Genomic DNA, 12,453 nt, shown 5'->3' with positions numbered 1-12,453 from the left:
AAATTGCTTACCTGATCTAAGACTGCCTTTGTTTCACTAGAGATTATAGGTCTGTTTAAATTGCTTACCTGATCTAAGACTGCCTTTGTTTCACTAGAGATTATAGGTCTGTTTAAATTGCTTACCTGATCTAAGACTGCCTTTGTTTCACTAGAGATTATAGGTCTGTTTAAATTGCTTACCTGATCTAAGACTGCCTTTGTTTCACTAGAGATTATAGGTCTGTTTAAATTGCTTACCTGATCTAAGACTGCCTTTGTTTCACTAGAGATTATAGGTCTGTTTAAATTGCTTACCTGATCTAAGACTGCCTTTGTTTCACTAGAGATTATAGGTCTGTTTAAATTGCTTACCTGATCTAGATTGAACTTTGGTAAGTGGTATCTATCAAGACAATTATTCTTTCAGTTTTCTAATTGATGGAGTACAAGTTTTTAAAGTGTGTTCTTATGATTCCCTGGACTTCTCTGTGTTTGCTGTCATGCCTCCCTTTTCATCTCTAACTTTATTAGTTTGGATATTCTCTCTCAGCTGGGATCTGAGTTTGTCAGTCTTACTGATTTTTCAAAGAACAAACTCTTTGTTCCATTAATTCTTTGTATTTTTCTTTGTTCTTATTTTACTGATTTCAGCCCTGAGTTTGATGTCTATTTTTTTTTTTTTTTTGCTGTCTTTTCCTTTTGGGTGTGACTTCTTTTTGTTCTAGAGTTTTGAGGTGTGCTCTTAAGTTACAAATATGAGATCACTTGAAACAAACATTCTTTTCCTCACACATATTTTGATTCTCAAATTTTCTTAAACAAATTTTATTTAAATTAGAAACACTCTTATTTTACATATCAATCCCAGTTCCCTCTTCCTCCCATCCTCCTATGCCCCCTTTGTGGAGAGCTGTGCCACACCGAGCCTTAAAGATGGTACCGGCTTCCGCATTCCACCATCCTGCTGGTGAGTGCTCTTGGTAACAAACAACTCCTTATTTGGCGTGCTCCTATCCCGCCGGGGTCACGCCATGATCATCAGATGGTGCTGTTGCACCAACGGCTTATGCATACGTGGCCGTTCAGGGTTGGCTGGCCTTGGCTATTTAGGGAGCAGGAGGGGTTTCTCCCGTGGCTGCCTTTCGACTGTTCATCAAGGTCCTGAATAAACTGTCTGCAAGAAGGGTTCCTGAGTCGCGTCTTCCTTGCTGGTCGAGGTGGTCGTGACACCCCCTACCAACTCCCATCTCATCCACTCCCCAGGTAAGGTGAGGCCTTTCATGGGGGACAATCAAAGTCTGTCACATCATTTGGGGCAGGGCATTCCCCCATGTATCTAGACTGAGATAGTATCCCTCCATGGGGAATGTTCTCCCAAAACCCATTCATGCACTAAAGATAAATACTGGTTCCACTGCCAGAAGCCCCATAGACTGCCCAGGCCTCCCATAAGACATCTACATTCAGTGGGCCTGGTTCAGTCTTATGCTGGTTCCTCAGCTGTCAGACTGAGGTCCATGAGCTCCCACCTGCTCATATCAGCTGTTTCTGTGGGTTTCTCCAGCATGATCTTGACCCCTTTGTTCATCACTCCTCCCTCTCAACAACTGGATTCCAGTGCTTAACTATGGATCGAGATCTGCTTCCATCAGCTACTGGATGAAGGTTCTAAGATGGTATTTAAGGTAGTCATCAATCTCCTTGTAGGAGTAGGATATTTAGGGTAGCCTCTCCACTATTGCTTAGATTTTTAGTTGAAATAATCCTTGTGGATCCCTGGACATTTCCCCAGTGCCAGATTTCTCTTTAATTGAATCTCAAATTTCAAAGAACACACAGGACATCACTCTGGTAGGCAGAGGATTTCTGTGGTAGGAGTGATTTGTTAATTATCTGGAATTATCCATACAGACTTGAGTGGTAATGGGATGAGGCTAGTGTGGGTCCCTCACACCATGTTGGTCCCAGGATGGTTGTATTTTCTTGTATGGAAATTCTAGACTCTGTAAGACTTTTATCTTACACTATGGAAAATAAATCTCATTTTTAATCATTTTTTGCAATTTAATACATGCATACAATGTGCTGTATTATATCTATCCCTCCCTAATGGCCCTCTGTTTTCTTCTTCCCACTCCTCTTTTCCTCAGCTTAATCTCCTCCTACTTTTATATTTTTTTAGTAAATAGTAATTTTAAAATTTTCCTTTATTTTGAATCATGTGTATGTTTATCTCTACGAGGTATTTACACAGGGGCTCAGAGGCTCACAGAGGTGGGGGGAGAGGTGTCAGATTTGCTCAACCTGGAGTTACAGGGAGTTGTGAGCCGCCCCATGTCAGTGTTGGGGATTTAACCTGAGTTGTCTCAAAAAGCAGTATATACTCTTAAGCACTAAACCATCTCTCCAACTCCTATAATTTTGGTTTTAAATTGTGATGAAGCTCACATTCCAAAAAAAACATTTTATTACTTATTTTATAGATAGGCCTAATCTATCGGTGTTTGGAAATTTTTCAATGTCGTGTATTTTTCACCTTAATTTCTAAACATTTGAAGCACCTAAGATATTTCTCCCACCCTTTGTCCATGAACAGTTTGGACACCCTTTTATAACCTAGCTTCAGAACCACAAGGTTCCTTCTCTGCTACATTCTCATTGGATTTACATCCATGATCTGTCTCAGAAACAAGGGCAGAGCTAGTCATCATCATTCTTGTGTGTAAGTAGAACATTCTATATTATACAATTTTTAGATCATCTTTGGGATAATCTGCTATAACCATCCACTCAGAACTTTTTTATCTTCTTTTTATATGGAAGATATTCTTTGTTCATTTCAAACTCTAAAGTATCCCTGCTCTTGCATCATGACTGGAGAATCAGGCTAGAAGGTCAAGGTTTGACACCATGTCCAGGAGTTGAAGCAGACTTCTCTAATGTGGTAAGTCCAAACCTTAAGTGCCATTATTCTTGACCTTAGACCTTGTCACCCATTGGCACAGATTACTTTCTCTCCAAACACCAAAAATTCAGTAATAAAACAAACATAACCACCATATACACTTTTATTCATACAAGAACCCAAGAGCATCTGCTAGTTACCAGCCCATAATAGTTCTGAAGTCAAGCTGGGTACATGTGATAATTCTTTGATTAGAACTGAATCTTAATTCATGAGAGTTGTTTCCATGACTGCCACTCCAACTTCCTGCATCCTGTCAAGTTCTTTTTGGGTGGTAAAGTTACCGCAAGAGCTATTTTCTGATTAGGAGGCTCCAGTTCAATGGAAGCTAACAGGATGAGTGACTTGTCAAGTGACAGCCCCTAAGTTAAGGGCATTTCCACCCACAAACCAAGGAGATAGCAAGATATCCAAGATACCAAGCCACAAAAATGGGTTTCCTCACAAAGAGGGGAGTAAGAGCTTATGAAAGTAAGCAGACAAAGAGATAGAATGGCATGATGCTTTGCAGAGATTAGTGCCCTGAGACCCAAAACACCTGCTGCTTAAGTGAAAAACAGGGAATGGAATTTAAAATGCCAACCAAGAAAAAAAATATTGGGGAGCGTGAGAGTAGAGAGTAGATATGGTAGCACACAGAGACTTGGACATGGCAGTTTGGAAGGAGATACCAGTAGGCCGGGTAAACTAGTTAGGGAAGGAGAAAACCCCTTAGAGTGTTTGGTAAGTCTGTTGTTATTGAGACACGGGCTAGCTTCCACTGGGATTTACAGGAACACGAATAAGTGCCTTCCAGTACTGTCTGCCCAGAGGAGGCACCCATCAGCTCCTACTTAGCACCTATGGAGAGCTCCCATTGTGAATTCTTTCCAGGTGTTATTGCCCTGACCCTGCCAGACCACCCATGTGAATTCCTGTGTGTATATGCTAAAATTCCAGTGGGAGAAAACAAAATTGCAGCACATATGCAAGGCGAGATTCTATAACATGAAGCACTCCAAAGCCTAATCGGCTGAACAAGGAGCTTTTAAAGCGGGGACATTGTGGGGACTGAACAGAAAAGCAAGGGAAGGGGATACATGCAGGAAGAAAAGGATCACCCAGGGCACCCTGGGGTAAAGAAACAGTTTAGAATCTCTATGCAGGACTGGGGAGGTTGTTAACCTTTTGGTGTGTGTGTGTGTGTGTGTGTGTGTGTGTGTGTGTGTGTGTGTGTGTGTGTGTACACATACGGATTTTTGTGTTTTGTTGGGTTTGGTTTTGGTTTCTGTCATCAAAATCCTGGGTTGAATGTAAGTAAGGAGCCAGCATACAAAGGACCTGTACAGCAGAAGAGTGGCTGCACTCTCTCGGCTGGAAAGTAAGCTTCCTACCCCACCAGCAGCCTGGAAAACTTGTGTTTTTAAGTCCTCAAGAAACCAGAGTCCAGTAATTTTCTGGGAACTCTGGAACACCCAGTGGCCCTTTCTGTCCATCACTCACCTACTGTACTTCTGGGTGTTTTTCAGACTGGCTCTAATAGTTACAGTTGAGTCATTAGTATCATACTGCCATCATACCACCTTTTAAATTATGTAGTTCTTTTCATTCTTTGAACTTATCGTGAAAATACTTTGCAATAGATCAACACACTCTAGATTTGCATCGGAGAGTTGAATCTCTGAATGGGGCATTGAATCTGTGTTTTTTGATCTCTTTCTTCTTCCACAGAATCCAGCTCTGTAGCTTAATCTCACTGCAACACTAACTGATGGGACACTAGCCCAATCCTCTGAGCTACACAGAAGACTCTGAATGACTGTCGTAACCACAAAAATTAGTGGCAATGACAAAATGAATACATATAGGCTTTAAAACAAGGGGTATAGGGAGGGCATCATTACAATACCTGCTGAGCATGTGCTGTCTTCTAGGAGCTTCCTAAGTATGTGCAGTTCACATACAATGCAGGTACCACAAGCAGATGCCCTGGAAAGATAGCATGCACAGAAAGAATTTCTCCTCTCAGAGGAGGCATCAGCTAGGTTCACATCAAGCAGGGACTCTGCCTCATTCCTCCTTGAGCAGCTCATAGATGTTATGTAAATATTTGTTAAACAAATGGATGAATGCACCCAGTTCTGACTAGCAGTGCTTGACAAACAGCAAAGCTCAAGATGTGCTTGTTGAATGATGCATGAGATAGAAATAAATGCATGCTTTGCTGGTGGAAGGGAACCTGAACTTAATGGAACCAACCTTTCCCCATTCTACATGCTCACTGGCCTTTACCACCATAGAGTTAGGTGCTCTATGCATGTCTAAGGTCTCCACCTGCTCTAACAAGATGGAGAGGAGAGTTTCCCACGGGGATGGCTCACAAGACCAAAACTCTGCACCCTCAATAAAAAGAAAAGGCAAAATACTGTTGTGTACACAGCATAAATGTTGGTTGTTATTGATATTGTTGGGAATCTTTGTTTGTAGTGTTGGGATTGATCCTAGGGCTTCATGCCTACTAGGGAAACACTCTATAACTGAACCACACCTCCAGAACCTTTCTTGTATTTTTGCTTTCTACCACAAAAAAGTAGAAATCCTCATCAAGGCAGGGACAGGCTGCATCTCAGCAGCAGTGGTCCTGAGTGATGCTGATACTAAGAAAATGATATGCAAGGTGGCCAATGTGGCTGCCTTGGTTTATGCTGTAAGTCAGGGAAGCAGCAGGTCTTTTATAGAAAAAAATGAGACCTAGGTACTCAATAAATGCAGTCTGTTGATAAATAGTTTGGCCACAGGTGCATGAATGAAGATCTGATTTTGAGGATATAAATATTTCTTTGAAGTTCACTGTATGAACCAGTTCTCAGTCTCTAGAATCCATCCTTCCGGTCTGATGTGAATTTCAATTGCTACTTACAAAGCTTATTGTCCCACATTTTCTGAGAGGAAAAGTATACTGTGCAGACCAGATAGGCACCAGAAGAACTGGTCTTCCCCTTGCCAATGTCACCGTATTCCAACACTCTGGTTTCATTCACAAGTGACGTTTACCTTCAGCATTCCTTATGTACAGTGATTTAGAATATATCGACAAAAATCTCCTTTCTAAAAAAGAAATCCAAGTTCTCATTTTGTTTGTCAGCCAGGCATGATTTGGGGAACACACAGATGCAGGTGCCCATTGCCATTGCTGTCTCTGCTACTGATGCAACATCTGATCTTTGTCAATCTGCTGTCCCTCCTCACGAAAGCTTCTCAGTGTGTCAGCAAGGAAGCTACTTGTGTACATGGTGTGTCACTTTCCATAATCAAGGCCAGTCAGGGACAGGTCACCTCTGGACTGTGGGCATCCTTCCAACAGTTATCTACCCACGGGAAGCCACCATCTCCATCACAATCAGCCATTCAAGCTATTTAGAACAAAAGACAGTTAAACCATTTAGAGTCTAGATGCAAGTGGGCATTTCATTTTTTAATGCATAGACATAGGGCTATTATAGTCTCCTTCCACTTCAAAGTGAGCATATCCCATATTGTGATATATTGTTCATGATCTAAAAAGCCACTGGAATCAGGACACAAACCAGCCACACTTGTTAGCTATAGAAGCTGGGCAGTGGTGGCATACACCTTTAATCCCAAGACTCAGGAGACAGAGGCAGATGAATGTCTATGAGCTCAAGGCCACCCAGGGCTACATAAGAGTGAATCAGTCTAAAAGAGAAACAGAGCTCACGCCTTTGATCACAGCTCTAGAGAGGTATATAAGGAAGAAGCAAAGTCAGAATTAGGCATTCAGTCTCCCGTCACACTGAGTACAGGAAGAGGTTTAATTTCTAGTCACAGGAAAGACAGGATCTCTGATTCAGCCTTGGTAGAGGTAAGAGGTACTGGCTAGATGTCTTGCTCCTCTGATCTTCGGCTTGACCCCACTATCTGTCTGTGGATTTTTTTTTTATTCATGCTACAGTCCCCACTGACCAAAGAAGACAATCTCTATCCATTAACCTCTAAACACAACGTGTCTACTCAACCACCAGAAGAGAAAGAACAAGGTACAGAAAGAAAGAGGTTCTAATGAAGATAGTGGTTGGCCAAATAAAAATGAGGTTTCTGGTGTCATAGGAATTCAAAAGAAGGACTTGAAAGAGGTTATGGCAGTAAATCTGCTGTCTGAAAACCGTGAGAGCAAAGCAGCAGACAAGAACGACAGTGTTCAGTGCATCATCGGTCCACTCCACACCATAGGGGCCAGGGCATGGTTTGCCAGGGAGATAGGGAACACTGCCAGGAAAGGGACCTCGCTTCATTTTGGTCAAGGAGGGAAGTAGAAGTTGGATGGCGTGGGTATCATTGGTAAAGTAGATACAAAGGTAACTAGAGCCCAAGCCAGAGCCCAGATCATTAGAAGTTGTCTTGCTTGTCCACCTTGCTTGTCGGAAGAATGTCCTAGCACACAGATTCCCAGACAACTGGGAAAACAGAAGCATCTCAGGAGACAAATCCTCTGAAGAGCTGTCGCACAATCAGGTGTCACCCATTGCAGCTCATAGTTCTGAAACATCCGTGTCCGTTACCAACCTGTCTGGCCACACCTAAACCATATCACAACCTGTCAGCAATGTGGGGCCTCTAGACCTTGCAGCCTCACCCTGACTTACCAGCTGTGCATAATAATGGGCCAATGAGCACGTGCATAATAAATAAGTTAGCAGATGAGGCATCATTTATGAAGCAGTATGCTGCCTGAACCCAGCCTCTTGACTATAATAAAGTGCATTTGTATCTGAACAGAGTTCTGCCCAGGATAGACCTGCTGATTAATTATTTATTGCTGCCACCATAGTTTCTTCACAAAATTTCAGCAAATGTGTAAGAGCGATGTTTTCTGGGCATATATGACTCTAAACACCCAGTTTGCAAATTAATAAACAAGCCTTTTTCAGACACGCCCAGAGCATGTCCTTACCCTGGTAGGATTGGACATGGTCACTTTTCCTGAGCTTTCCACAAACCCAGGTCAGAGCCAGGAAGAGAATTCTGTCCCTGAACAGTAGAGGTGAAACAAGTCTGGTCTGAGGCTGCTTGACGATGCCACCATAAAAGATTCAGCAGGTGCACCCTGGAACCCTGCTCTATATGATGGCCCTGCTGAGAAGGAGAGATCTAAGATGAGGAAGAAAAGCTAAGGAAGCTTCCTGGTGCTTCCTGGAGGTGGGTCTCCCTGGGTCATGTAGCAAACAAAGTCAGCCTCCCCTGGAGTTTTCACCATGAAAAACAGACTCCAAAGTGCGTAACTGGTAAACCCCAAATATTGAAGTCGAGGAGTCAGTAGATACTATGTAACAGACTTTTAGTCCTAAGACTGAAGATCGGACTGTTATCAAATAGTGCAGATGCAGGAAGAAAAATCAAAGAGCCTCTGGGGTTGCTCTGCTTCTGCCTCCTGTCACAGGAGCTATCAGCTGTCAGGGAACCCAGAGAGGGAAGGACTGGACCAGATGGACAGGCTTGGCTGTCACACAGTTGGAGAGTACATAGCTGGTAAACGTAAGGAACACAGAGACTGCCTCTCTCAGTGCAATGCTAGTTCTTAGCATTATTTCAACAGTCCACGATGGTACCTATCTGTCTTGGTTCCCGAGAGAGACGAGAGCATAAGGAGCATGCCTGACTTCTCCAGGGAGGAAAACCAAGAGGAGACCGCCGGCTCTGATGCCTCAAAACACGCTCTGTTTGCGGCTTATTGTAGCACACGCCTTATTCCCCCAGGGGCAGATGACAAGGATTGATTGTGACTGGCACTTGAGAGGTTGCTCTACAGGGAATGCGACATCTGAGTTCCAAGGATTACTGTGGTCCAAGCTGCTGAAATCAAGTCCGGCCCTGATCCACATCTATATCCTTGCGCATAACCTCCCGGAATGCCTCCTGCGTACTGCAACCCCTGCACCCATCTCTACTCACCCCAGCTCACTCCTCAACCTGGATTCCAATTTGTTTCTCTGAACATCACAAGGAAGACAGCGCAGGCACAGAACAATACAAACAAATTCAGTCTTTTTCATATTCATGCAAACACGTGCTTTCCAGGTGTTGCAGGCAGAAACCGCAGCTCCTTGTTCAGATCTTGTAGGGAAAAGGGACCAGTCAAAGAAATACACCCTGAGCAGAGCCAAAGAAAAACATTTTGGCCCTGCAACCACAACCAAAGAAATGTACCCTGACCCTAAAACCAGTGCCAAAGGAACACACTTTGTCCCTGGAATCAGAGTCAGTGAAAGAAATGTACCCTGGCCCTAAAATTGGAGGCAAAAGGCTAAAAAGATTGAGACCCCGGCCCAGCACAGGCGGCTGAGGCCTATGGAAAATTCCTTTCCCCCACAGCTCAACCGAATAGTCATTTTTTTGATCAGAAGAGAGCTCAGCTCAAGGTCTTTACAGCTGAATAGTCACTACTATCTCTGTCCAGGCAGGACACAGGTGTCTGCTATCTGCATAGCGTCTGCATAGCCAGCCCAGCAAGATTGGGCAGGCACAGAGACCTATTGTTCCTCAGATAGGGCCAAGGCCGAGACTTGAGTTCTGAAAGAAACCTCAATAGCCCTCATTCTAAGCCCCGGCCTCATTCATATTGCCCAATCAGGGTCCTGTAACTAGGCTTCTTGCTTCTGTACTCCGCTTTTTGCTATAAAAGGACTCCTGAGTCCCCAGCTCGGGGCGCTCAGCCCCCCAAGACTGAGACACCCGGGTACCCGTATGTAAATAAAGCCTCTTGCTGTTGCATCCAAGCTTGTGGTCTCGTTGCTCCTTGGGTTCGGGTCTCCCTCCCGTGAAAGTCCCCCGCCTGGGGTCTTTCAAAAGGACCAGAGAAAGAAACACACTTTGGCCCTGAAACCAGAGCCAAATCTGACCCTAATCCTGTGTAAAAAAGTAACCAATCCCGGAGCAGAGCTCTAGCCAATCTGAGCTCAGCACTGAAATCGGACCAATCCCTACTCTGGAAAAACTTCCCCAACCCCAGGAATCCCTATATAAACCCTGTGTGTGTTCAGCTTGGCTGGTCCAGCTGTCTTCCAATAAACCCTTTTGGATGAGCTTCGGGTGAAGATCTTCTTTTGTGGTGGCGACAGAGCAGAGGCGACCTTGGGCAGAGCAGAGCAGAGCAAGCAAAGGCGACCCTGGGCAGAGCAGAGCAGAGCAGAGCGAGCAGCGCTGTAACACTTGCCCGGGAAACCTTCCTTGGCAGAGCAGAGTTGTTACACTCTGCTCCCGGCTCCCTGCTCTCGGCTCTCCAGGAGCAGAGCTGAACTGTAGCAACTTCGCCCGAGAAACCTCCTGCCTAGAGTAAAACTGCTACACTAGGCGAACATCCCCAGCTGGAAGACCCTGTCCTGCCTGAGCAGAGCTGATACACCGGAGAAGCCTTTCTCTGAGGCAAGGCTGTAAGCTGCCAAGCTTACTGCAACCTGTGGTGGTCCTTGGCTCCCGAGCTCCAGGATACCTTTCTACCTGAGCTGTGTAACACTCAGTATCCTTGGCTCCCGAGCTCCAGGATACCTTTCCACCTGAGCTGTGTAACACTGAGTATTCTGTGACTCCCGAGTGCCAGAATACCTGACCCACTCCTGTTCCATCCTGTTCTGACCCATCCCGACAAAACGCTTACAGATCCTTCTTCAATCCACTTAATACGTGTGGTGACTGCAGACCTGTCCTGGTGTGCTGTAGACTCCCTTGCTCTATGAAGTCTCTCCCTCCTAGGTGAACAGGCTCTGTTGGCTGGCACTTACTGAGTGCTAACCATCCATCTAGCATGCGCTTGGTTGAAGATTATAAAAATAAATACATCTTCCTTACATGGATGTATGACCAAAGGCATTATGTTGTTCAATGGCTTTTTTGTCAGCGAAAGGAACATGGCATACCAACAGCAATATGGATGAACTTCTAAACATCAGTCTAAGTGGGAAAAATTATATATGGAGGCTGGAGAGATGACTCAAGAGCTTAAGCACTCTTCCTGCTCTTCCAGAGTTCAGTCGCCAGCACTGTGTCAAACATCTCACTACTGTCTGTAGCTGCAGCTCCAGGGCATCTGATGCTCTCTTCTGGCCACTGTGGGCATTTTACACACACACACACACACACACACACACACACACACACACGCACGCGCGCACACACACAAACAAATAAATACATAAATAAAATCACACATGATTCCATCTGTCTTAAATGTAAACAAGTACGTAAGCCATGGAAGAAAACTGAAGAACATTGTAAAACGGTGAGCACACATTTCACAGTTGCCAGGTTAGTGAACTGAAGAAGCGAGCATTACAGTCAAAGCAACAATTGCCAGAGAAACAAACACCATCTGTATGAGCCTGTTCTAATCAGCCAACATTGATAAAGAGCTGTGAATTCTGCCCAAACCTAAAACCAAGTCTCCAATTCCCCTGCTAGGTAGCACCAAAGCAGACTGATTTCTTTTCTTTTCTTTTTTCTTTTTTTCTTTTTTCTGAGATAGGGCTTCTCTGTGTAACCCTGGCTGTCGTGGACCTAGTTCTTGGAGACCAGGGTGACTTTGAACTTACAGGGATCTGCCTGCCTCTGCCTGCTGAGTGCTGGGATTAAAGGCATGCGCCACGACCGCCCAGCTAAAACAGACTAATTTTATACACCAATAATCAGAGAGCTTGCTTTAACCAACAAAATGAAGGCTTGCAGAATGCTTTGACCTTAGCTAGTCATAAAGGGTCAAAACTTGGTTCCCAGCCAAGGCCACGCCTCTTTCTCAGCCCTATCATCTCCTAGCACTTTCTCTCTGGGAAGCTGCAAGGTCTTCATTCTCATGAATACTGACCAGAGGCTAAGCTCACTGCTAGAGGTACAATGCTTGGATTCTGTCTTTCCTTTACAGTAAAGCCTTTAAAATGACATATTCTCATTAATTGGAGTTTGGAGATGGGACTCATTAAATCTTTTCATGGTTAATCAGGCCATGAGGTATCAATGATGCAGTGAGCAGATGTCTGGCAGCATCAATATCAAGGTGTTGGCATGGTTACTGATGGAATGAACAGCTGCCATTTCTAAAGCAAACTCCGGCTTGGGTTTTTCCTTCTGTACTCCACTTCCCTGTGTGTCGAGATTTCAGGACAGAATGCTGATGGGCTGATTTTATGAAAAGGTCGATATCAATAGTATCACATGAGGCCTAATACTCAGAATGAGTTATGCATTGTTCTGATAAGCCAGATCTGGTGGCTATTTCAAGTGGTAGTTTGCCATTATATATGTGTGGTGGTTTGAAAGAAAATGGTCCCCAAAGGGAATGGCACTCGATTAGGGGGGTGACCTTGTTGGAGTAGTTGTGGCCTTTTTGAAGGAAGTGTGTCACTGTGGGTATGGGTTTTGAGGTCTCATATATGTCAAGCCATGCCCAGTGTCACAGCCTATTCCTAGGAGTCAGCTGGGTTACCTGAGCAGAGGTGTGAGGATTGAGAAATGGCAGATAAA

The sequence above is a fragment of the Mesocricetus auratus genome, unplaced genomic scaffold (assembly GCF_017639785.1).
Source record: "Mesocricetus auratus isolate SY011 unplaced genomic scaffold, BCM_Maur_2.0 Super-Scaffold_6731, whole genome shotgun sequence".
In the NCBI taxonomy this organism is placed as follows: Eukaryota; Metazoa; Chordata; class Mammalia; order Rodentia; family Cricetidae; genus Mesocricetus; species Mesocricetus auratus.
The sequence above is the reverse complement of the archived record's forward strand: the minus strand, read 5'-3'. Positions refer to the sequence as shown.